The sequence below is a fragment of the Chiloscyllium plagiosum genome, unplaced genomic scaffold (genome assembly GCF_037043375.1).
Source record: "Chiloscyllium plagiosum isolate Xiang-an unplaced genomic scaffold, Cpla_swu_hap1 HiC_scaffold_46, whole genome shotgun sequence".
NCBI classification, from domain to species: domain Eukaryota; kingdom Metazoa; phylum Chordata; class Chondrichthyes; order Orectolobiformes; family Hemiscylliidae; genus Chiloscyllium; species Chiloscyllium plagiosum.
This window is the reverse complement of record NW_028270184.1, coordinates 53790761-53816470: the sequence shown is the minus strand read 5'-3', so window position 1 is coordinate 53816470 and position 25710 is coordinate 53790761.

The window sequence follows — 25710 nt, the reverse complement described above, 5'->3', positions numbered from 1 at the left end:
AGTCCTCACCAATGTCTGTACAATATCATAATGACATCCCAAATCCTCCACTCAATGGACTGAGCAATAGTCAGGCATGCCAAGCACTGTCTTATCCATCCTTTGATGCAAGCTCCAAGAATTTTGTACCTGAACCCAGAGGTCCCTCTGCTCTAAAACACTAACCGAGACCCGAACATTAATTGTATAATCTCTATCCTTGTTTGTTTTACCAAATGCATTACCTCGCATTTATTCAGATTGAATACTATCTACAGTTTTCAGCCCATTCACCCATTTCATCAAGATCCCTTTGTAACATTAGAAAACCTCCTTCACTGCCCACTATGCCACCCTCCAGCCTTCCAGCCCATCACACATGGCTGTCAATGGTCCAAATACCCTTGCTCGTAGCTCCTCAATTTCTTCCCTAGCATTCCACAATGTCCTGTGATACATTTAATCGGGTCCTGGGGCTTTCCATACCTTTGTGTTTTAAAACCACAAGCATCACCTCTTCTATAGCATGCACTCTTTTCAAGTCATAGAGATGTACAGCATGGAAACAGAGCCTTCAGTCCAACTCATCCATGCTGACCAGAAGATTTAAATAAATTCATCCTATTTACCAGCATTTGGCCCATGTACCTCTGAACCCTTACTCATATACCCATCTAGATACCCTTTAAATGTTTTTTTTTAGATTAGATTACATTAGATTAGATTACATTACAGTGTGGAAACAGGCCCTTCGGCCCAACAAGTCCACACCGCCCCGCTGAAGCACAAACCACCCATACCCCTACATTTACCCCTTACCTAACACTACGGGCAATTTAGCATGGCCAATTCACCTGGCCTGCACATCTTTGGTCTGTGGGAGGAAACCGGAGCACCCGGAGGAAACCCACGCAGACACGGGGAGAATGTGCAAACTCCACACAGTCAGTCACCCAAGGCGGGAATTGAACTCGGGTCTCTGGCGCTGTGAGGCAGCAGTGCTAACCACTGTGCCACCGTGCTGCCCACGGTGGCACAGTGTTGTAATTGTATCAATCTCCGTTACTTTTTCTCTCAGCTCATTCCATACTCACATCACCATGTGCATGAAAAGGCTGTCCCTTCGGTCCCTTTTTAAACCTTTCCCCTCTAAACTTAAACCGACGCCCTCTAGTTTTGGACTTCCCAACCCCTGGGAAAAGACCTTGAATGTTTACCCAATCCATGCCCCTCATGTTTATATAAACCTCTTTTAGGCCTCTGATGCTCCAGGGAAAATAACTCCAGCTTATTCAGCAACAACCCTGGTAACATCTTGTAAATATTTTCTGAGCCCTTTCAAGTTTCACAACATCCTTCCTAGAGCAGGGAGACTGGAATTGCAGAGAACTCCAATTGTGGTCTAACGTATTACTCTTGTTCCCTGAGTTCCCCAGTCTTTGTCCACAATAAGTTCTGGAGTGAAAAATTTGTTTAGGGTCGTAGCCATATCTGCTAATGAAAGCCAACACACCATACGCATTCTTAACACCTTCTCAAATTGAGTGGAAACTTCAGGGACACAGGATCCCTCTGTTTTTGTACACTGCTAAGAAACCTGCCTTTAACCATGTAAAGTTTTTTCTGCAGAATCCTCCAATCTGAAATCATCCCAATCTTTGTAACTTCCTACAGTCGCGACAACACTCATAAACTGTGAAACCTCCTCAAGTCCCTATATTGCTAATGCCTGCAAAATCCTCCAGTCCCGGAAGCGGCAGGGACAGGCCACTATAAATGCCGGAGGAAACACCACAGAAGCGCTTCACAGGAGGCTCCCAAGCACTGAGGATGTCATCTAGACAGGGGACGAAACGTTTGCAACAAAAACTTCCAGCTCGGTGAACAGAACCACAGCAACGAGCACCCGAGCTACAAATCTTCTCACAAACTTTGAATCCTCCAGTCCCAATATCCCTCCTTAACTCCACTGGCCACTGGCCACTGGCCACTGTAAATGCCACTGGCCTCCACTGCCCTTATGGGGAACATTGCAGAGGAGGGAAGGGTTGTAGAGCCCGGGCCATGTTACAGAGGTAGGAACGGCTACAGAACCTGGAGGATGGTGCTAATGTAGGAAGGGACGTGGTTCCTGCAGGAGGTTAGAGGGACTGGGACTCATAGAACCTGCAGGATCGAACCAAGTATGGGTTGTGGAACATGAAGGATGTTATGATTTGAACCACAGATCATTGCTGATTGAACCATTCAGCCTTTCTTAGAGTCAAAGAAATTTACAGCATGGAAACAGACCCTTCTGTCCAACCTGTCCATGCCGACCAGATATCCCAACCCAATCTAGTCCCACCTACCAGCATCTGGCCCATATTCTTGCAAACCCTTCCTATTCATATACCCATCCAGATGTCTTTGTATCAGCCTTCACTACTTCCTCTGGCAGCTCATTCCATACATGTACCACCCTCTGCATGAAAAAAATTGCCCCTTAAGTCTCTTATATCTTCCCCTCTAACCATAAACCTATGTCCTCCAGTTATGGACTCCCACACCCGAGGGTAAAGACTTTGTCTCTTTCTCCTCCCCTCATGATTTTATAATACTCTGTAAGGTCACCCCTCAGCCTTCGCTGCTCCAGGGAAAACAGCCCCAGTCTATTCAACTTCTCTCCTTAGCTCAAACCCTCCAACCCTGGCAACATCCTTGTAAATCTTTTCTGAACCCTTTCAAGTTTCACAACATCTTTCCGATAGGAAGGTGACCAGAATTGCACACAATATTCCAAAAGTGACCTAACCAATGTCCTGTACAGCCATAACATGACCTCCCAACTCCTGTACTCAATAGTCTGAACAATAAAAGAAAGCATACCAAATGCCTCCTTCCCTATCCTACCTATCTGCGACTCTGCTTTCAAGGAGCAATGAACCTGCACTCCAATATCTCTATGTTCAGCAACACTCAGTCAGACCTTATTATCAGGTGTATATGTCCAGCAAAGATTTGCTTTGGCAAAATGCAGCACCTCGCATATATCTGAATTAATCTCAATCTGCCATTTCTCAGCCCATTGGCCCATCTGATCAAGATTCCATTGTAATTGGAAGTAACCTCTTTCGCTGGCCACTACACCTCCAATTTTGTTGTCATCTGCAAACCTACTAAGTATACCTCTTATGCTCACATCCAAATAATTTATGTAAATAATGCAAAATATTGGACCCATCACTGATCCTTGTGGCACTCCACTGGTCATAGGCCTACAGTTTGAAAACCAACCCTCCACCACCACTCTTTGTCTTCTACCTTTGAGCCAGTTCTGTACCAATTGGCTGGTTCTCCCTGTATTCTGTGAGATCTAACCTTGCGAACCAATCTCCAATGGGGAACTTTGTTGTACGCCTTACTGAAGTCCATATAGATCACATCCAACGCTCTACCCTCATCAATCCTCTATGTTATTTCTTCAAAAAACTCAATAAATTTTGTGAGACATGATTTCCCACTCTCAAAGCAATGTTGACGATCCCTAATCAGTCCTTGCATTTCCTTGATCCTGACTCATGCATGTACATCCTATCCCTCACAAATCCCTCCAACAACGTGGCCACCGACGTCAGGCTCACTAGTCGATAGTTCCCTGGCTTTTCATTAATGCCTTCCTTAAATAATAGCAACACGATAGTCAACCTCCAGTCTTCTGGTTCTGATGTCCTGTTTCTAGAGATCTTTACTGGAATGACTGTGCACAGTTTCAGGTTCCCTGGCTGCGAGATGTGAGTTCAGATGTGAACCTATTTGCCCATTCTCTCTGTGTGCCTGAGGTAGACCTGGTCACGCTCTGGTAGAAAGTGCTCTCAATGTATCTGGTAACATCCAGATCTACAGGACTCACCACAGCTCACCTCATCAAAACCTTCGTTTAGAATGTTCTTTATTTTAATATTTTTAAATGACAGTTGTGTGAGATGCAGGAATTGAGGAGTTGTCATTTTTGAAAGAATGAAACTTTTATCATTGACCCTGACCCATGCAATGGGGATTTGTGGATTCTGTTGTTCTCTGCAGACTATCACTCAGAGGGTTGTATCACCAGGGAATCTGAGTGCAGATGGTCTTTGCCTGGTAGAGTGTGAATTTACCAGTTTATGTCGGCTCGGACACAATGTTTCTGGCGAATGTGTAACTGTGTAAATACCTCACCCCTGGTTCAGGGATGAGTGCACTGGACCCTGAGCACCAGCAGCTGGGAAAGCTCATGCTGTTTGTTTGTGGCAAAAGTGAGAATTGCAGATGCAGATCAGAGTCTAGATTAGAGTGGTGCTGGAAAAGCATAGCAGGTCAGGCAGTATCCGAGGAACGGGAAAATCGACGTTTTGCCCGATGTCGATGTTCCCGCTCCTCGGATGCTGCCTGACCTGCTGTGCATTTCCAGCACCACTCTCACCTAGACTCTATTTGTATGTGGGGCTTGGCACCAGACTGGGTGACAGCAGCTCCCTGACTAGATACCTGGTATGGAGTTTGGAATCCTCCTCCTGTGTTTGACCTTGTGCCATTTCGTTATCTCCCTCTCATGAGTGAGCGTGTCATGTTCTCTAGTCCTGATAGTGTCCGCTCCCTGTAAACCCTTCCAGCTGTTGAACATCTCCCTTCTCTCTCATTCCCTCCAGCCCTTCCAACCTGGCCTTGGTCTCGTATCTCCTGCAATCCTAAATTACCAATGTTATCGCATTGCATTCCTTTGAGCTGTGTGGGAACAAACCTGCAGTAGGTTTGGGCCATTGGAAGAAAAAGACAATTCCCCCTTCTCCACCTTTGCCAAACAGAGTCTGCTTGAATGTCTCACTCCCATAAGTTGAAGGAACAATCCTTTCAGCATCCACCCTGTCCATTCCCCTGAGGATCTGTACATTTTAATGAGGACAACTGTCCTCCTGATGACCCTCAGTGGCACAGCACCGAAGTGACATGTTTATGTTCCTCGATTTTCTGCAACTGCTTCCTTTTGCTCTATCCCTCCATCATTCTGAAACTTCCCCCAGTCTGGACAGTGCTCCAAACCACTAATTACTTAGAATGCTCCAAACTCCCTACCTCTGAAAACTCCCCACATTCCTACAATTCTCCTTGTCATGTGAACGCCTCCAGCTTCTACAGTCCTTCTAAATTATTGCATCTCCTACAGCCCTCACCACTCTGTATGCTCCAGTCACTACATTTCTCCATGCATCTGTAAACCCCTCCAGCCCCCTTCAAATCTGCCTATCTCTCCAAGATCCTGCAGTTCCACAAAACATCCCTCTACGTAGAACTTCCACGACAGACCACGAGCCTCCAGATCTCAGTAATCCCCTGCAGTTCTCTCTCTTTCTATTCCCACCTTCAGTCCCGACCACCCTACTTCCACATACAATATCATCAGGACCCTGCAATCCTCCCGAACTGTGTTACCCCCCAAAAGACCTTACAATTCTATCTCGATCACTGACTGCCTGCAGTGATTTGAAACTTCAGCAATTAGAGTCAGGGAATCATAGAGATGTACAACATAGAAACAAACCCTTCCAACTTGTCCACGCCAATCCAGTCGCACCAACCGGAACCTGGCCCATCTCCCTCAAAACCCTTCCTATTCATATACCCATCCAGATGCCTTTCAACTGTTGCAATTGTCCCAGCCTCCTCCACTTCTTCTGGCAGTTCATTCCAAGCGTGTGCCACCCTCTCTGTGAAATATTTGCTCCTGATCTCTCTTTTATGTCTTTCCCCTCTCAACTTAAAGCTATGCCTGAAAGTTCTGGACTCAGCGACCCCAGGGAAAACACTTTGTCTATTTATCCAATCCAAGCCCCTCATAATTTTGTAAACCTCTGTAAGGTCTCCCCTCAGCTTCCGACGCTCCAGGGAATACAGCCCCAGCCTGTTCAGCCTCTCCCTATAGCTCAAATCCTCCAACCTTGGCAACACCCTTGTAAATCATTTCTGAACCGTTCAAGTTTCACAACATCCTTCGGATAGGAAGGAGACCAGAAGTGCACACGGTATTCCAAAAGTGGCCTAACCATGTCCTGTACAGCCGCAACATGACCTCCCAACTCCTGTGCTCAATACACTGAACAATAAAGGAATGCATACCAAGCGCATTCTTTGCTATCCTATCGACCTGTGACTACTTTCAAGGACCTCTGTACTTCATTTGAAAAATTGGAGAGACAGATGGAGTGGCCTGAGGTCTTGTGGGTAAAGCTAGTTCAGTCTAAGCGGTTAGGCAGAGCCAGTGAGGTATTTGCAGCGCTGTCTCATGAGTGGCCAGGATATTATGCATATGTTGAACAGGCTATTTTAAGTGCTTATGGATTAGTACCAGAAGCGTAACGACAGCTGTTCAGAAACATAAAGAAAGAACCAGGACAGACTTATGTGGAGTTCTATAGAATTAAACATAGTAATCTTTCTGCAACATCTCCAGTCTCATTGCGTCTCTCTGTCATGGTGAGCTGCTCCAATCCACATAACCTTTCCTGCCTGTGTACACCATCAAGTTGATACAACCTTTCTGATTTCTGTCCTGTCCTGCAGACCCGTTTGTGTGAATTCTGCCGACCACTAATACTCTCCCTATCTGTGTAAATGCCCCCAGCCACTACAATTCCCTGTGCTGTGCAGCCCCCACCAGACCCGAAAGCCATCGCTGTCTATGAAAGCTCCTTCAGGTCTATATCCTCCACCGTGCTGAAACCTGCTCTCACCATTGCAACCCCCACTATTTCCTAACGTTGTTGAGTCTCTAAAACCATCCCTATCAGTTTAATCTACTCCACTGCATACAACACTCCCAGTCTGTGTAATCTCTTCAATTCCTTCAATTCCTTCAGTTCCTGTATACCTATGTATAGGTGTGACTGCTTTGTGTCCATTGTATCCTCGTTTATATCTGCAAAAGTCTGTGTTCACTGTAGCACATCCGATGCTCATAAATGAATATGGTCTCTCACAAGCCTCTCTATGACTCTCTCCTCCAGTCTCTACAAGCTTCCCTATCCCTGTTGTATCTTGCAGCATGCACACCACTCACTCTCTCTGACATGACTGCCAGTGCATAAAATCATCTCTCCTTCTAACTTTATCCAGTCTACAACTTCATCCCTCTCCCTGCAACATTCTCCAGTCTATTTCATCTTCTATGTGCTTGCAACATTCTCCAGCCCATACCACCCTCCCTTTCCCTGTAATATTCACCAGTCCATACCACCCTCCCTATCACTGTGATGTTCTCATGTAACGATCCACAGCCCTACACACATCCCTTTCTCTGAAGTCTAATCAAAGATGCTTTATCTCTCTAACTTCCTCCAAACAATAAAATGCTTTCTCCTGCGAACATTCTGTCGCAACTGTAACTATGTTTAACCCTGCAACATTGTCGCACCCCCAAAGATCTCTCCCACTCTGTGACCTCTATCCATCCCTCAAAGGTCCTCACTCGGTGACACGCGCCATGCATTTGCAACAAGGCAAATGGAATTATAGCATTAACTGAAGAGAACAGATATGATCGAAATGTTATTGTGGAGGGGTGGCTGCAGAATGATCATGGCAGCAATGTGATTATTGAGGGGTTGTCGGGTTTCAGGCAGGATCAGCAAAAAAACCAAACAAGGATTTTGTTGTGAAGAAAGGATGCAGTCAGTGCATTAGTGAGACAGGAGAAAGTGAGGTCTGCAGATGCTGGAGATCAGAGATGGAAATGTGTTGCTGGAAAAGCGCAGCAGGTCAGGCAGCATCTAGTGAACAGGAGAATCGACGTTTCGGGCATTAGCCCTTCCTGAAGAAGGGCTAATGCCTGAAACGTCGATTCTCCTGTTCCCTAGATGCTGCCTGACCTGCTGCGCTTTTCCAGCAACACATTTCCATTAGTGAGACAGCCAATTTAATCTGGGAATCAAAATATAGAGTCATGTTGAATAGACAGCTTCCAACTAGCAAGGGGGATCTGGAAGATCAAACCACAATCCATGCTCGTTGTTAAGTTTGATACAATATTTTCTTGGTGACAGTAGACAGAGGCATGTGGAGTGGTCAATTTCTGATTGGACGTCTGTGGCCAATGCTGTTTCACAAGGATCAGTGCTGCGATGTCTGTGTGTCATTTATATCTGTGATTCAGACGAATAGGTCAGCAGTTTGATTAGTATTTTGCAGACGACATTTGGAAAGGCATGTAATGATTAGAGATAGTTAGGGGAATTGTGGATAGTGAGGAAGAGTGCTAAAGGTTGCAGCACTATGTAGATCAGCTGGAACGCTGTGCAGAGAAATCGCAAATCGAATTTCATCGGGACAAGTGTGAAGTGATGCATTTATTAAGTCAAATGGAAGAGAGAAGTGCACTAATTGACTAATTGGAAATATTGATAAACAGATGACCTTGGATGCAAATCCGTAGCTGACTGAAAATAACAAAACAATAGGATGTGGTGGTAGAGGGGGAGTATGGTATGCTTACCTTCATTGGTCACAGTATTGAGTACAGACGTTTGCATGTCATGATGTGGCTGAATGAAACTTCATTCGGCCGTGTTTGGAATGTTGCGTGTCGTTCTCATCGCCACACTACAGAAAGGGTGTGGAGATTTTGGGGAGGTTGCAAGAGAGGGTTGGCAGAATGTTGCCTGGATGAGAATGTGTTGACTGTAAGGAGGTTGGACGCAGTTGGATTGTTTTGCGAGAACATCAGAGACTGAGAAGTGACTGGGTACAGGTACATAGAATTGGGAAAGGTGTGAATAGTGTGGATGGTTGGAATCCTTCTTCCAATGTCGAAATATCAAAGATGAGGGCGCCTGGGTTTAAGGTGAGCGTGAGAAGTTTTAAGTGAGATGAATGAAGCTAGTTTTCTTTACCGAGAGGGTGGGAGCTGCTCATGAGGTGGGAGAAGTGGCAACGAGAGCAACGTTTTGAAGTGGCATTTAGACAGAAACATGAACAGACAGAGAATAGAGGGATATGGACCATGTGCAGGCAGATGGAATTAGTTTAGAATAGCATCATGGTCAGCACAGCCATGGTGGGCCGAAGGGCCTATTACTCTGCTGTATTATTTAGTTTATAACTTCACGGCATCTACCCTGTCAAAGTCCCTCCGAATCCTGGATGTTTCATTCAATTTCTCTCCCATTCTCCAAAACCCCAATGGGTTCAAGGTCAATCTACTCCACCTCTTCACATTGGAAAATCCCTCCATCTCCAGGATCAGCCGAGTGAACCTTTCCTGGCATGCCTCCAGTACAAGAATGTCTTTCCTTTGGCACTCATACTGTTCGTTATAATCTAAGTGTGGTCCGACTTGTACCTTGCATCGTTGTAGCTTGCCCTCCCTAATTTTAGACTCCATTCCCTCTGTAATAAATGGCAGCATTTGATTTGCCTTCTCGATTCCCTGCTGACACTGTGAGCTACCTTTTTCAGATGGATACACAAGGATTCCCAAAATCCATTCTGCAGTCAGTCTGAAACCAAACGGTGTTAGCCTGACAGTAAGTCGGGAACGTGCTGGAATGTGTCATAAAGGATATGGCAATAAATGATAATTGGATGCTTAGAAACAATGGGAGACGCATGATTTTATAAAAGGGGAATATTTTTAAATCTGTTGGATTCTATATTTTGGTGTGATCATAAATGGCAGAATAGATAAGGGTGGGGAAGGCTAGTTGCGGTAGAGGGATATTTGAATTTTCAGAGGCAATTTGACAAGTTCCAACCAGGGCAAAATTATGACGAGGGAGAGAATAGGGCCCCTGAAAGATCAATGAGGCTGTCTGTATGGAATTACTGCTGATGGGAGAGATACTGAACAAATATTTTGCATTAGGGTTTACTGTGGAGAAAGACATGGCAGTTCAGGAACTTGGTAAAATACATCGTGATGTCTTGAAAAGAATGCACATTGGAGAACAGGAGGTGCTGGATGTCTTAAAATGATAAAGGTTAGATAAAACCTTGGGACATGATCAGATGTATCCCAGCGCCTTGTGAGAAGCGAGCGAGGAAATTGCAGGGCCCCTCCCAGAGATATTTGTGTTATCAACTACAGACAAACGAGACTGATGGCAGGGGTGGTAAGTTGTTGGAGGAGATTCTGAGGGAAAAGATCATCATGCTTTTGGAAAGGTAAGGACATATTAACGATCGTCAGTATGGCTTTGTGTACAGGAAACCATGCCTCAAACCTGAGTGTGGAGGTAGACAAGTGACAGCTCAAAGCAGAGCAGTACACGATGTCCACGTGAACGTTAGCAAGACCTTTGACAAGGTTCTGCATGGCAGACTGGTTAGTAAGTTTAGATCACTCATAACCAGGGAGCACTCACCAACCGGATACAAAACAGGATTGACGGTAGGAGACGGAGCATGGTCATAGAGGCTTACTGCTCAAACTGCAGGCCTGTGACCAACAGTGTGCCATGGGGTTCGGTGCTGGGTCACTGTTGTGCATCATTTATATAAACAGTTTGGATGATAACATAGGAGTCACGGTTAGCAAGTGTGTGAGTGAGACTGAAATTCGTGATAAATTGGACAGTGAAGAGGGTTATCAAAGGGTACAATGGGATCAACAGTACTGGTGGGCCAGTGAGACGAACAGGTGGCGAAATACAAGATGTTGTATTGTGGTAAAGCAGTCCAGGCTGGACTTGTACTGGGCCCTGGGTAGTGTTGTCAGTCAGTGACCCAGGGATGCAGGTACACAGTATTTTGAAAATAGCGTCACGGATAGACAGGCTGGTGAATCAGGCGTTTGGGATGGTTACCTTCATTGGGTAGAGCATTGAGAGTAGGAGTTGGGATGTCATGGTGTGTCTGTACAAGACATTAGTGAGACCACAGGATTAGCATTATTGATTATCTGGTAAATATCAACTTGTTCACGTATGTCCATTAGAGAGGGACATCTGACATTCTTACATGGTCTGGCTCACATGTGACTCCAGTCCCACAGCAATGTGGCTGACTCTGAGCTGCCTCTGGGCAATTAGCAGGAGGGCAATGTATGCTGGTCCAATCGGTGGCATCCTCAGGCCATGAATGAATCAATGAAAATACATATGTCCATCCCTACCTTTGCAAACAGCTCTAGTTGCAGCAATTTGTCCAGGTTTTGTAACATTGTTCAGACCTTTGCCCCTCTCTGTAACACCCTCACCACCTCCAGCACCTTCAATTCTCCCTGTTCCGATCATCTGATTAAACGCTGACAATGTTTCCTCTTCCGTCTGCACTCCTCCCTCTAGGAGACTCCCTAGCGATCTCTTTAACAAATGCGTCCACATTTCTAAACGTTAGCTTCTTCAGAATTGACCGTCCGAAGTGTGGGAGGAGCATTGGGAAGGTGTCGAGAACCTCAAGACTTTCTGTGGGGAAAATGGGAACCAGGAGAAAACAGCACAAAGAGTGTGCTGCCTCCCCAATGCCTCACCCACCCCCTTCCCATGGTCACCTTCTGCCCCAAGTGTAACAGAGTTCGTGAAAGGCCACATCGGTCTGTACAGCCAACGACAGACACCCCCACCCCCAAGAGTGGGAGAGAGTCAGCCTCGTCTGTGACCCACCGCCAAAGAGATGATGAGATAGGAAGGTTGACTCCCCTCACAATTACCCCAGTGCCTTTTTTACAAATTCAAACAATTCCCTGTTAATACAGTGTCTAATAATGTGACATCACTCAGTATCTCTCCATGTGGTATCCCTCGCTGTGGCGGTCTATTTGCTGCCTCTGTCAGCATTTCTCCCTCTTACAGATGGTCTGAGATCCTGAGTCAACAGAATTCTCCACTCCAGAGATATGCGACAGCACAGGCAAGGGATGGAGATTGGGATTTTCGAGATCTCTGCTGGACTCAGTGCAACTCTGCATGAGTTATCCTCATTGCATCAGTCTAATTTCCCATTCTGTCTCATACAGGTAATCAGGATGTTCCTAACTCCTGTCTCATCCATCGCCTCATTGAAGCTGGTTAGTCAGTTAGAGAGAGAGGGAGATCTGGAGCCTTCAGTAAATCCTGCAGCCGGTAAGATCACTCACAGTAAACAGCACAGGGTGGAGGTAGTTGACTTCTATATTCAGACCTGGAAGACCGGACATAGATACAGAGCTGGGCAAGGAACAGCAACATTCTAGTTTCATTCCCACCATCTTGTAAGGGTCCTGCCTTCACCTCTGCTGTACTGGTCCTCAATGCGACAGCACAGGGGATCGCAGGCATCAATCCTGGCCCATGCTGTGTTAGTGATCTCTGTAATATCCTCCAGTCCCGATAATCCTTCCTCTGTTTCGAATCTCCTCTAGTCCACACCACTCTCCCTGTCTCTGTCTCTGTCAGGTTCTCCAGTCCCTAACACACTAATTCCTAAGCTTCTCCAGTAGATACTAAATTCCTTCATACCGGTAAACCCTGACAGCCTTGTCTATCCTTGTAAGCTTCTCCCACCAATACCACCCTCCATGTCAATGTATTTGCCTTTAACCTCTCCATCCGTCCCTACCTATGTAATCTTCTCCAGCTCATACAACCCTTCCTTAGCTGTGAAAAAATTGTAATCTCCTTATCCTTCTCCAATTCTTTGATCTTTATCTTGTTAAATTTCACACTCATTCCCAACACCATACCCCTCGCGACCACAGGAACCTCTTTCAGTTTGTGCAACCCTCCCCATTTGTGTAACTGTCTCCAACTCGCAACCTGGCATTCTCCATTGCTTTCCTATCTATGTAGCCTCCAGAGCCTAGAAGCCTTCTTATATCTGTAAATGTCTTCAGTCACGACAACCTTCCATATCTCTGTTACTATACACAATACTCTCCTAGATAAAACAGCCCCCTCTCTGTGCCTCTTCCTTTCTCCATCCCTATCCCTATCTCCCGAATCTAATCCAGCTCCCTCTATCTTTGTAATTTCCTCCAATCCTCAAACCCCTTTGGCCCACTGACATTCCTGACCAGATGTAACTCTGTTAAACCTAACATCCTCGAGCCTCTGTAACCTGTACCCATCTGTTCAGCCCCCCACCCCTGAGGAGTGACTCATGAACATCTGCGGGAGGTTACAGAACAGTTGGAGAGATAGACAGAAATGGCAAATTGAGTTTAATCTGTACAAGTCTGAGATGATGTCAAATTCAAGACGAACGTTAGGATACTGAGGGATATTGATATACAGAAGGATCATGGTGCAAGTCAGTGACTCCCAGAAAATGGCAACAGAAGTGTTTCAGATGGGAAAGAAAGCAAATGGAACACTAGCCTTCATCAGTCACAATGTTGGGTATAGTGGTTCGCATCTGATGCTGTGATTCTATAAAACGTTTGTTTGGCCACATTTGGAGTATTGTGTGCAGATCTCATCTCCATACAATAGGAAGGATGGGGAGGCTTTGGAGAGAATGCAAAACTGGTTTATCAGAACATTGCCTGTATCAGGGTTTTTAAGGGTGTGTTAGATGCAAGAGGAAATTAAACAAAGTTGGATTGTTTAGTGAGAGTGTCAGAGGCTGACAGGCGAATAGGCACAGAAATATAACATTTGGAACAGGGATAGATAATGTAGATAGTCAGAATCTCTTTTCCAATGTGCAAGTTTCAAATTATAGAGCGCATAGGTTTAAGGTGAGAAAGAGGAAGTTTAAACGAGATGTGTGAGGCAAGTTTTTTTTTTACGTAGAATGGATGTTACTGAAGGAGGACGTAGAAGTAGAAATGTGAGTAAAGTTTTGAAGTGGAATTTAGACAGAAACATAAACAGACAGAGAATAGAGGGATATGGACCCATGTGCAGGAAGAAGGTATGAGTTAGAATATTATCTTGGACAGCATAGACGTGGTGGGCCGAAGGGCCTGTTGCTGTGCTCTACTGTTCTATTTTCTAACTTCCCAGCATCTGCCCATCAGAGCCCCTCAGAATCTTGGATGTTTCATTCCATTTCTCTCTCATTATCTAAACGTCAATGGATTCAACCTCCACGTCCTCCACCTCTTCTCATTAGAAAATCCCTCCATTCCAAGGATCAGCCGAGTGACCCTTCTCTGGACTGCCTCCACTGCGACAATATCTTTCCTTCGGGCACTCACACTGTTCACAATATTCGAGGTTTGTCTGACTTGTACCTTGCATAGTTTTAGCTAGACCTGCCTATTTTTAGACTCCATTCCCTCTGTAATAAATGCCAGCATTTGATTTGCATTCTTCATTACCTGCTGACCCTGTGAGCTAACTTTTTCAGATTGATAAACAACATCTCCCTCAACCCTTTCTGCTGTCAGTCTGAAACCAAATAGTGTTAGCCTGTAGGTTTGCTAGCACTCTTCGGGGGGGGGGGAGGGGGGGGGGTTAAACTAATTTGGCAGTGGGATGGGATCCGGACTTGTAGCAAAGCAAGTAGGCTAGCTGTTTGTCAGGATGTCCAAGAATGTAGGGAGGCTGTGGAGAATGTAGCACTGACAGGGAGTACTTGCGGACACAGAGATGTGCTCAAGTGTGTATACTTCAATGCAAGGAGTATCAGAAATAAGGTGGGTGAACTTAAGGCGTGGATCGGTACCTGGGACTACGATGTTGTGGCCATCACGGAAACGTAGATAGAAGAGGGACAGGAATGGTTGTTGGAGGTTCCTGGTTACAGATGTTTCAGTAAGATTAGGGAGGGTGGTAAAAAGGAGGGGGGTGGGTTGGCGTTGCTAATTAGAAATGGTATAACGGCTGCAGAAAGGCAGTTCGAGGGGGATCTGCCTTTGGAGGTAATATGGGCTGAAGTCAGAAATAGGAAAGGTGCAGTCACCGTGTTGGGTGTTTACTATAGGCCCCCCAATAGCAGCAGAGATGTGGAGAAACAGATTGGGAAACAGATTTTGGACAGGTGCAGAAGCCACAGAGTAGTAGTCAAGGGTGATTTCAACTTCCAAAACATTGATTGGAAGCTCTTTAGATAAGGAAGATTGGATGGGGCGGTATTTGTGCAGTGTGTACAGGAAGCTTTTCTAACTCAGTATGGAGATTGCCCGACCAGAAGGGAGGCCATATTGGATTTGGTACTTGGTATCGAACCGGGACAAGTGATGGGCTTGTTAGTGGGTGAACATTTTGGTGATGGTGACCACAATTCTGTGACTTTCACCTTGGTTATGGAGAGAGATAGGTGCGTGCAACAGGGTAGGTTTTACAATTGGAGGAAGGGTAAATATGATGCTGTAAGACAGGATCTGAGGAGCATAAGTTAGGAGCATAGGCTGTCGTGGAAGCATGTCGTGGAAATTTGGAACTTTTTCAAGGAACGGATACGACGTGTCCTTGATATGTATGTACCTGTCAGGCAGGTAAGAGATGGTCGTGCGAGGGAACCTTGGTTGACGAGGGAGTTTGAATGTCTTGTAAAGAGGAAGAAGGGGGCTTACATAAGGTTGAGGAAACAAGGTTCAGATAGAGCATTGGAGGGATACAGGATTGCCAGAAGGGAGCTGAAGAAAGGGATTAGGAGAGCTAAGAGAGGGCATGAAAAATCTTTGGATAGGATCAACGATAACCCCAAGGCATTTTATGCGTATGTGAGAAACATGAGAATGATGAGAACGAGGATAGGTCCGATCAAGGACAGTAGTGGGAGACTGTGTATTGAGTCGGAAGACATAGAAGAGGTCTTGAATGAGTACTTTTCTTCAGTATTTACAAACGAGAGGGACCGCATTTTTGAAGAGGAGAGTGTGAAACGGACTGGTAAGCTAGAGGAGATACTTGTTACGAAGGAGGATGTGTTGGACATTTTGAATAACTTGAGGATAGCCAAGTCCCCTGGGCCTGATGGGAAAAAACCTAGGATTATGTGGGAAGCAAGAGAGGAAATTGCAGAGCCGTTGGCAATGATCTTTTCGTCTTCATTGTCAACAGGGTTGGTACCAGGGGACTGGAGAGTGGCGAATGTTGTGCCCCTGTTCAAAAAAGGGAATAGGGATAACCCCGGGAATTACAGGCAAGTTAGTCTTACTTTGGTGTTAGGCAAAGTAATGGAAAGGGTTCTGAGGGATAGGATTTATGAGTATCTGGAAAGACACTGCTGGATTAGAGATAGCCAGCACGGATTTGTGAAGGGTAGGTCTTGCCTTACAAGTCTTATTGAATTCTTTGAGGATGTGACCAAGCATGTGGATGAGGGTAGAGCAGTGGATGTAGTATACATAGATTTTAGTAAGGCATTTGATAAGGTTCCCCATGGTAGGCTTATGCGGAAGGTCAGGAGGCATGGGATAGAGGGACATTTGGCCAGTTGGATAGAGAACTGGCTAACCGGTCGAAGTCAGAGAGTGGTGGTAGATGGTAAATATTCAGCCTGGATCCCAGTTACAAGTGGAGTTCCGCAGGGATCAGTTCTGGGTCCTCTGCTGTTTGTAATTTTTCTTCATGAGTTGGAAGCGCGAGTCGAAGGGTGGATCAGTAAATTTGCAAATGATACAAAGATTGGTGGAGTTGTGGATAGTGAGGAGGGCTCTTGTCGGCTGCAAAGGGACTTAGATGTGATGCAGATCTGGGCTGAGGAATGGCAGATGGAGTTCAACCCTGCCAAGTGTGAGGTTGTCCATTTTGGAAGGACAAATAAGAATGCGGAAAACAGGGTTAACGGTAGGGTTCTTAGTAAGGTGGAGGAGCAGAGGGATCTTGGGGTCTATGTTCATAGATCTTTGAAAGTTGCCATTCAGGTGGATAGAGCTTGTAAGAAGACCTATGGTGTATTAGCGTTCATTAGCAGAGGGATTGAATTCAAGAGTCGTGAAGTGATGTTACAGCTGTACAGGACTTTGGTTAGGCCACATTTGGAGTACTGTGTGCAGTTCTGGTCGCCTCACTTTAGTAAAGATGTGGAAAAAGTGAGGACTGCAGATGCTGGAGATCAGAGCTGAAAATGTGTTGCTGGAAAAGCGCAGCAGGTCAGGCAGCATCCAGGGAACAGGAGAATCGACGTTTCGGGCATAAGCCTGGGGAAGGGCTTATGCCCAAAACGTCGATTCTCCTGTTCCCTGGATGCTGCCTGACCTGCTGCGCTTTTCCAGCAACACATTTTCAGCTAAAGATGTGGAAGCTTTGGAGAGGGTGCAGAGAAGATTTACCAGGATGTTGCCTGGAATGGAGATTAGGTTGTACAAGGATAGGTTGAGAGTGCTAGGCCTTTTCTCATTGGAACTGAGAAGGATGAGGGGTGACTTGATAGAGGATTATAATATGATCAGGGGAATAGATAGAGTAGAGAATCAGAAACTTTTTCCCCGGGTACAACAGAGTGTTACAGGGGGACATAAATTTAAGGTGAAGGGTGGAAGGTACAGGGGAAATGTCAGGGGTTGGTTCTTTACCCAGAGAGTGGTGGGGGCATGGAATGCGCTGCCTGTGGGAGTGGTAGAGTCAGAATCATTGGTGACCTTTAATCGGCAATTGGATAGCTACATGGATGGGTGCTTAAGCTAGGACAAATGTTCGGCACAACATCGTGTGCCGAAGGGTCTTTTCTGTGCTGTATTGTTCTATGTGCTATGTTCTATAACAGACTGAAATTGTTTGAAAGGATATGCCAATACACAATAACTGGCCACTTAGAACCACATTTGATAAAAGATAATTTGTTTTTGAGCCTGTTGGATTTAATTTATTGGTGTGAATATAAATGGCAGAATTGAAAGGGTGTAGGAATGGTGTAGTGGTATTGGGGATATGGTGTATTTGAATTATCAGAAGCCTTTACACAAGTTTCAATAAGGGCTAAAAAGTGACTTGGTAGAGAATAGGGCCCCTTAAAAATCAATAAGGTCACCCATGTGTGGAACCAGAGGAGATGGGTGAGATATTAGACAAAATAGTCTTGTCAGTATTTACTGTGGCGAAAGACATGGTAGCTCGGGAACTTGGAAATAAATAGCGATGTCTTGGAAAGAATCCTCACCAGAGAAGAGCAAGTGCTGGAATATTAAAACGAATAAAGGTAGATCAATCCTCAGTAGCTCATTAGGTCTATCCTAGAATATTGTGGGAAGCTAGGGAAGAGATTGCAATGTCCCTAACAGAGATATGTATATTATGAACAGACACAGTGAGATGTTGGAAGACTGGAGGGCGGCTAATGCTGTTCCATCGCTTAAGGACTGCAGGGAAAAGCCAGGAAATTACAGCCCAGTGAGCCCAGTGAAGTTGTTGGAGGAGATTCTGAGAGAAAGGAGCTCCTTACATTTACAAAGGCAAGAGCTGATTCGAGATGGTCAGCATGGCTTTGTGAGTGGAAAACCATTTTTTCACAAACCGGATAGACTCTTCGAGGAGGTGGCCAAAGATAGATGAAGGCAGAACAGTCAGCGTTGTCCACATGGACTTTAGCATCTAGTCAAGAGGAAGAAGGAAGCTTACTTAAGGTTGAGGAAGCAAGGATCAGACAGGGCTCCAGAGAGTTACATTGGGTGGCACGGTGTCTCAGTGGTTAGCACTGCTACCTCATAGCATCACGGACTCCATTTCGATTACAGCCTCAGGCGACTGTCTGTGGGGAGTTTGCGCATTCTCCTCGTGTCTGCATGGGTTTCCTCCAGGTGCTCCAGTTTCTGCAAAGATGTGCAGATTAGGTGACTTAGCCATGCTAAAGTAACCATAGTGTTCACGGATGTGTAAGTTTGGCGCATTAGTCAGGGCAAATGGAGAGTAATAGGGTGGGGGAATGGGGCTGGGTTGAATACTGTTTGGAGGGTTGGTATGGAGGTGTTGTGCCAAATGGCCTGATTCCACACTGTAGGAATTCTCTGAAGGTACCAGGAAAGAAGCGTGGAATGTACTTAGGGCAACGAGAAGGTGGCATGATAAAGCATTGTTGGGAAGGATTAAGGAAAACCCGTAAGGCAATCTCCACTTATGTGAGGAACAAGAGGATGGCCAGAGTGGGAGTTGGGCCGGTCAGGGATAGTGGAGGGAACTTGTGCCTGGAGTCACAGGAGGTAGGGAATTTCCTTAATGCATGCTGTGCTTCAGTATTCACTACTGAGAGGGGCCTTGTCATTTGTGAGGACAGCGTAAAAATGACTGATATATGTGAACAGGTTGATGTTAAGAAGGAAGATGTGCTGAGTATTTTATAAACATAAGGATAGGCAAGTCTGTTGGACCAGACGGGATATACCCAAAGTTACTGGATGAATCGTGGAAAGGGATATCTGCTGCTTTGGCGATGACCTTTGCACCCTCACTGTCCACTGGAGTCGTACCAGATGATTGGAGGGTGGTAAATGTTACTCCCTTGTTCAAGAATTGGAATAGGGATAATCCTGGGAATTACAGACATCATGTTCTTATGTCTATGGTGTGCAGATTATTGGAGAGGACTGTGAGAGACTAGATTTATGACTCCTTGGAAAACCATAGTTTGATAAGAGACAGTCAGCATGGCTTTGGTAGGGTCAGATCATGCCTCACAAATCTTATTGAATCCTTTGAGAATGTGATAAAAACACATTTATGGCTCATTCAGAAAGTACAGAGGCATGGGATACAGGGAAACCTGTCTGTCTGGATACAGAATTCCTGGCTCGTAGAAGACAGAGGGTGACGATAGATGGGAAGCATTCAGCCTGGAGCTCGGTGACCAGTGGTTTTCTGCAGGGATCGGTTCCAGACCTCCTGCTCTTTGTGATTTTTTTTTTAAATAAATGACTTGGATGTGGATGTGGAAGAGTGGGTTAGTAATTTTGCCGATGACCTGGAGGTTGGTGGAGTGGTGGATAGTGTGGAGGGATGTTGTTGGTTGCAGCAGGATATTGACAAGGTGCAGAGCTGGGCTGAGAAGTGGCAGATGGAGTTCAATCTGGAGAAGTGTGAAATCATGCGTTGTGGAAGGTCAAACTTGAATGAGTTAAATGCAGAATATTTAGCAGTGTTGTGGAACAGAGGGATCTTGGGTTCCACGTCTATCGAACCCTCATAGTTGCCACCCAAGCATATGGGGTTGTTAAGAAGGAATATGTTGCGTTGACTTTCATTAGCTGGGGGATTGAGTTTTAAAGCTGTGAGGTTATGCTGCAGATCTATAGAGCCCTGGTTTGACCCCATTTGGGATATTATGTTCAGTTCTGATCCCCTCATTACAGGAAGACAATGGAAGCTTTAGGGAGGGAAAATTGGAGATTTACCAGGATGCTGCCTGTTCTGGAGGGCATGTCTTATGAAGAAAGTTTGAGGGAGGTAAGGCTTTTCTCATTGGAGTGAAGAAGGGTGAGGGGTGACTTAGTAGAGGTACCATAGCATAAATGGCTACTATGAGTGGGCATAATTTTAAGGTGATTGATGGATGGTTAAGGAGAGAGAGGTTCTTTACACAAAGGCTGTTAGGTGGGTGGAATGCTCTGCCAGCAGTGGAAGGAGAGTCAGATACATTCGGAACATTTAATACAATCTTGGATAGACATATGGATGGCAGTAAAATGAAGGGTATGCAGGTTATTTTGATCTTACAGTGGATTAAAAGTTGGCATGGCATCATGGCTTAGGGGTCTTGTGCTGTACTGTTCTGTGTTCTACGTTCGTATGGTAAACTGAGTAATAAGCTCAGATCAATGTAAAAGGATATGGCATTCAGGGGGTGCTAGTCAACTGCATACAAAATTGGCTTGATGGTGGGAGGCAGAACGTGGTGACAGACATGTTGTTTTTCCGAGTGGAGGCATGTGACCAGCGGTGTATTGGCTTCAGAGTTGTTGTCATTTGGATAAATGGTTTGGATTGGATATTGGTTTCCTGGTAAGTTTTTTGGGTGATACTGAAATTGGTGGTAAAGTAGACAGTGAAGGAGGTTATCTGTGGTTCAACAGGATGAACAGTACTTATGGGATAGTGGGCTGAAGAATAGCAGATGGAGTTTAATTAGATAAATGTGAGGTGTTCCATTTTGGTGAAACAAACCAGGGTGGGACTTGTACAGTTAATGTTCGGGCCCTGAGTAGTGTTGTCAGTCAGAGACCCAGGGATGCAGGTACACAGTTCTTTGAAAGTAGTGTCACAGGTAGACAGGTTGATGAAGCAGGCCTTTGGGTTGGTTACCTTGACTGGGCAGAGCATTGAGAGTAGGAGTTGGGATGTCATGTTGTGGCTGTTCAAGACGTTGGTGAGGCCACTATAAAAGCATTGTAGATCAGTCTGAAGAACTCATCTCGTTCACTTACCTCCTTGAGGGAAGGACATCTGACATTCTAACCTGGTCTGGCTGACATGTGCATCCAGTCCACAGCAATATGGCTGCCTCTTAACTGCCATCTGGACAATTAGCTGTGGGGCAAAGAATGCTGGTCCAATCAGTGACACCCTCATCCCATGAATGAATAAATGAAAATGCATATGCCCCTCACTACCTCTGCAAACACCTCCAGTGCAGCAATCCGTACTGGCTTTGAGACACCGTTCAGGGCCTGATCACTCTCTGTAACACTCTCACCACCTCCAGCACCTTCACCTCTCCCTGTTCATATCGTGTCATTAACTCCTGACAATGATTCCCCTTCCCACTGCCCTCCTCCTGCTAGCAGACCCTTTGCAATACCTTTAACACTTAATGGTTAAACCCGCTCTCATTTGAGGATTTTAAGTACTTTGTGGTGATCTGTTAAGCCTCATCATCTAATATGATCCATTTTGTCTCAAGTGAGGGACTGGTGGGAATTTCTTGCTGAGGATTTTCTGTTTCAATAGGATGTCCTTTTGTTGAGTGTTTTACACTGTTCCTTCAAATGTTTTCCACTGTTCATTTACAGACACATGTTTCAGTCTGTTTAGCCTGTTTACCTTGGCCAGTTCTCCTCTCAAACTCATGTAATTGGATGTTTTTGTTTCTAGTTGTCGCTTGTCCTATTTGTGATTCATTTTAAAACTTTATATTTCTTTAAACTGCACCTCTCCAGGTGTCATTACTCATTCACTAAGTTTCATGACACAACTGTCGATCTGAGATAATTATGTCTCTCGCCAGTTGCACAATGTGTTATTCAAAGGAACACTGAAAAAAAATTCTACAATCTCCTCTACGAATATCACTCTTGTCAGTGTGCTTGTCAAGATTATGTGAATATTGAAGTTGCACTAAATTATCACAATGCCTTTATTAAAATTCCAATGTGTTCCTGTTTAATGAAGTGATGACCAATGAAATGCTGTTCGGTGGCTAAAACTGTTCTGCTTGTGTCCTTGGCAAGTAGCAGTCAGCATTACATGCAGACTGACTCTACTTCATGATCTGAGACCAAATGCTTTCGCTGTAATGCCATTGTTATCCATTATTGTTAGCGTTGCCCATTTTGACTGAGTTTCCACAAGCTTGTGAACGATTGAATATTTATGTTACAACTTTTGTTCGCCCTGTAACCATGCCTCCCTGGTGTCTAAATCTCTGTGTCACAAATCAGTCTACCTTATTGCAGACAATTTGTCCATTCAAATAAAGCAAATCATTTACACTTTCCCAAAATCTCCTGTCACAAATCTATTCACTGATGTATGGATGTAGTTAAACTTTGTCCCATCCTGTTACTTTCTGCTTGTCTTCAGCCACATTCCCATGCTGTTCCAATGCGTCACCTTTTCTATTTGGATTTGTAAAGCTCCTTTCACCTGAACACTGTCCCTGCATCCTCTCTGTCAGTTTCAAGCCCTGTCTATAAACCTACTGACATGACTGGTCAGGACACTGGTCCCAGCACTGTTCCAGTGAGACCATCCGAATGGATTATTGTTGTAAATCAAGTATGGCATGTGGATGTCTCTGGCTGACAGCCTTTCTTGCCCAGCACTAGCTGCCCTTGAGCTGAGTAACTTGCTCGGTCATTTCAGAGGGTAATTGAGAGGCAAACACTTTGCTGTGGGTACGTCGTGCAGACCACGTCAGGATGGGCAGATGTCCATCTCGAAAGGAGAAGTGTTTGGATCTATTGTACATCAGTAATGGTATTTGTGGATTGTCAATTACTATGTTCAAAATTATTTATTTCAAATTCGACCATTTCAGCTGGTGGGGTTCAAACCTGCTTCCCCTGAACATTAGCTGAGGTTTTGGATACATGCTCTAGCAATAATACCACTAGGCCATCACTTCGTCTGCTCAAAGGGTGCTCATCCCTGAGCACTGATACCAGTGTATCATGAAACTAAACCTGTTTTTCCTTCATGATTGTTTGATCCTGTTACCTTCCAGCACTCTGGTGATATCACTCAGTATCTCTCCATGTGGTATCCCTCACTATGAGGGTCTAATTGCTGCCTCTGTTAACATCTCTCACTCTTGCAGCTAATCCAGATCCTGAGACAGCAGAATTCTCTACGCTAGACAGCCGAGGCCGCACAAGCCGGGGATGGACACTGGGATTTCCCAGATCTCTGTGATAGTAAGGACCATTCTGCATGTATAACCTTCACTGCATCAGTCAAGTTTCCCATTTTGTTTATTTCTCTGTCTCCTGTAGGTACTCAGGAAGGTCCTGACTCAATAGACTTTCCAACTGCTGGGTGCCTCGTCCATCACCTCATTGAAGATGGTTGGTCAGCCAGAGAGACAAAGGGCAGGGAGATCTGGCGCCTTCAATAAATCCAACAGTGAGGTAAGATCACTCACAGTGCACAGAGCAGAGAAGAATGAGAGGGCTCCAAACATCAGCTAACAGGACATGACACAGATACAGTGCTGGAGGGGGAGCACAGTACACACACACCCCAGGTCAATCACCACCCCTACTGTCAGTTTTGTTGTACTGAGACAGCATCGGGAGTGTCACAGTTATCAATCCTGGCTTGTGAGTCTTAGTGGGGAAAGCAGGCTTCCAATGAGTATGTGGGATCTTTCTGTTCTGTGTTCCCCCTCCAACATTGCACATATACCATCTCTCATGGACCAGTGTCTTCAATAATTTTTAACTCCTATGACAGGTCCTGTCCCCGTAACCTCCTCCCGTCCCGATAGTCCCTCCACATATTTGAAATATACACATTCCAGACTACCATCTCTATCGCTGTAACTTGCTTCAGTGCCTACAACATGCCTTATCTCAGTAGTCTCCTCCAATAAATGGAGAAAGAGCCATGCAAAACAGAAACGGTTCTTTTGATCCAACTAGTCCATGCTGACCACTGACCCTGAACGAGTCACACTTGCCTGCGTTTGGCCCATATCCCGTCAAACCTTCTCCACTCCATGTACCTGCCCAAATGTCTTTCCCATGATGGAAGTGTACTTTTCTCTACCACATCAGCAGCAGCTCATGCAATATGTGCACCATTCTCTGTGTGGAAATGTGCTCTTTTGGTCGCTTTTAAGTATTTCCTCTCCCACCTCATATTTATGCTCTCTAGTTATGGATTCCCCTCCACTGGGGTAGAGACCTTCACTATTCACCCTATGTATACCCCTCATGTTTTTATAAACCTTTAGAAGGTCACCCCTCAGCCAACTACACCCAATGGAAATACGAAGGATAATGATACAAATATCTCTGCCACGGTCCCCACTGCGACATTGCCACAATGTTCTGGGATACACTTGTTCAGGACCTAGGGCTTTCTCTACCTTTGTGTGCTAAGATCTCCAGCATCACCTCTTCTGTAATGGGGGCTCTTTACAAGACATGACTGTTTCTTTCCTTTTGTTTCCTAGTCTTTGTCCACAGTACGTTCTGACATGAAATATTCATTTCGGGTCGCGCCCATTTCCTGTGGTTCCAGGCATGGATGGTCTTATTGATCTTTGAGGGGCTCTATTGTCTCTCTTGTAGATTTTTTGCACTTGTGTGCTGTAGAATCTCTTTGGATTCTCCTAAATCTTATCTGACAACTCTATCTCATTCCCCCCATGTTGCTTTCCAGCTTCTCCAGCCTCTCTGTTTCTGTAAAACCCTCCAGTATCTGTGACATCTTTGTCAATCTATGCTCCATTTGCAGTTTCAGAAAATGCTTCCTGAAGCAGGAGGATCAGAATACTAAACAGTACTCCAACTGGTGTCCCAGCAATGTCTTGTACAGCCGTATCATGATGCACCAACCCATTTACTCAATGCTCTGACCCATGAGGGCAAGTGTGACTAATCCGCTTTCACCGCCCTGTCCACCTGCGATGCCACTTCCAAGGAACAATGTAACTGCACCCCTTGGTCTATGTCTGTTCGACGACACTGTCCAGAGTCCAACTATTAACTGTATTATTCCTCCCTGGTTTATCTTAACAAAACCCAACACCTGAATTCAACTCTCATCTTTCATTTCTTGGCTCAGTTGATTAAGATCACCTTTGTTAACTGTATTTACTGCCAACTATAACATGTATTTTACTATCCACAAACCTACAAACAATAATTCATATATTCTCGATTATGTCAATAATGCACGTGTGGATCCTGCACCCATCCTTATGGCACACTGCTGGTTAGAGGCCCCCAGTCTGCACAACAACCCTCTCCCACTACCCTTTGTCTCCTACTGTCAAGCTCATTTGTGTTTGTTTGTCTTGCTCTCCCTGATCCCATGTGATCTAACCTTACTAACCAGTGCACCACGCGAAACCCTGTCAAAGGCCTTGCTGAAGTCAGGATAGACAACGTCTACTGCTCTGCTTGCATCCATCTCCTTGGTCACCTCTTTAACAAACTCTATCAAGTTTGAGAGACACTCATTTGTACGCACAAAGCGG